Source organism: Orycteropus afer, unplaced genomic scaffold, assembly GCF_000298275.1.
Source record: "Orycteropus afer afer isolate SDZICR_OR568_19922 unplaced genomic scaffold, OryAfe1.0 scaffold00809, whole genome shotgun sequence".
Classification (NCBI taxonomy): domain Eukaryota; kingdom Metazoa; phylum Chordata; class Mammalia; order Tubulidentata; family Orycteropodidae; genus Orycteropus; species Orycteropus afer.
Genome location: NW_006922396.1, coordinates 44,119 through 45,823, shown reverse-complemented (window position 1 = coordinate 45,823; position 1,705 = coordinate 44,119). Strand labels below are relative to the sequence as shown.

Here is a 1,705-nt window from a genome sequence, read left to right as displayed (position 1 = left end):
GGCTGGCACGGGATCGGGCAGTGTTTCGTTCTGCTGTGCATGGGGTCGCTATGAGTCGGAAACGACTCGACGGCACTTAACAACAACAACAACAACAAAAACCAAGAATGTGAAGAAATGGGAGAAAATATGTACCTATGTACCTATAATAGGTCTAATATGTGGAATATATAAGGAACCAATACAACTCAATAGAAAAACACACAACCTAATGAAAAAATGGGCAAAGGACTTAAATAGACATTTCTCCAGAGAAGACAGATGAATGTCCAACATGCACATGAAATACTCCTCATCATTAGTTATCATTAGTCACTCCAAGAACCAAACTCATTGCTGTCAAGTCAGTCCCTACTCATAGAGACCCTTCCTTGGGTTTCCGAGGCAGTTTCATCAGTCATAAGGGAAATGAAAATCAAAACCACCTTGAAGTACCACTTCATTCCTATTAGGATGGCTATAATCAGAAAATAGGAAAATGACAAGTGTTGGTAAGGATGTGGAGAAAATGCTCATCTATTGCTTGTGAGAATGAAAAGCAGAAAACAGTTTGGTGGTTCCTCAAAATATTAAACAATTATATGAACCAGCAATTTCATCCAAAATATATATTCCCAAAGTCCCTGTGGAAGCAGGGGCTCAAATAGATACTTATACACCAATGTTCATGACAGCATTATTCACAATTTCCAAGAGATGGAAACAACCCAAAGATTAATCAACAGATGAAAAGATTAACAAAATGTGGTAAATATATACAATGGAATCGTATTCAGCTACTATAGGGATGAAAAGGCGCTCTGGTAGCGTAGTGCCTAAGACACTTGACTGCTAACCAGAGGCTGGTGGTTCAAACCCACCAGCCACTCCTCAGAAAGAAGGTTGGGCAATCTATTTCCATAGTGACACCGCCTTGAAAACCCAAGGAGGGATCGCTATGAGTTGGGTCCCACTCGATGGCACATAACAACACAGGGATGAAACTTGAAAACATTATGCTAAATGAAATAACTGGCACAAACAATTAAAGCTTGGTTGCTAATTGAAAGGTTGGAGGCTCAAGACCACCCACAGGTGCCTCAAAAGAAAGACCTGGCAATCTCCTTCCAAAAAATCATCAATTGAAAACTGTATAGAGTATAGCTCTACTCTGACACACATGAGGTCACATGAGGTGAAATAAGTCAGATTCAAAAGGATAAATCCTGTATGATCCCACTTATATAAAATGGATAGTCATGAGAAATGTACAGCACAGTGAATGTGATTAATGTTACTGAATCATATACATTTAAAACTAGCTGAAAAAGTGGTGTGGTTTTTTTTTTTTGGTGATATATATCTAAACAGCAGTTAGTAATAAGAATGCAGAAAGTTTACTGCAACTGTCAATGGCTTTTTTTTTTTAAGTTTCTTGTGATTTGAGTGAAATTTTACAAAGCACATTCGTTTTCTCTTCAACAGTTTATACACATTTTGTTTTGTAGCACTGACTACAATCCCCACAATGTAACAGCTCTCCTCCCACTTCCTCCTTGTGGTCCCCCTTTCCCTGCGTCCTTCCTGCCTATGCATTCCTGCCTTCCTAGCTTTTTCCCTGTGCAAATGCTGCCCTTCTGATCTCCCATAACTTACTGTTCCAAAGAATGCATATAGTGGTATAGCTGTTAAGCTTGTAAACCTGTCTATTGTTCGAATGAAAGTT

General features: G+C 38.9%; 1 protein-coding gene across 1 annotated transcript in view; it reads right to left on the bottom strand.

Moving 5' to 3' along the window:
* The window catches only part of POLR2D (RNA polymerase II subunit D), a 79,473-nt gene that overhangs the window by 76,976 nt on the left and 792 nt on the right, over window positions 1-1,705 (bottom strand). The gene's annotated exons all lie outside the window — the stretch shown is intronic.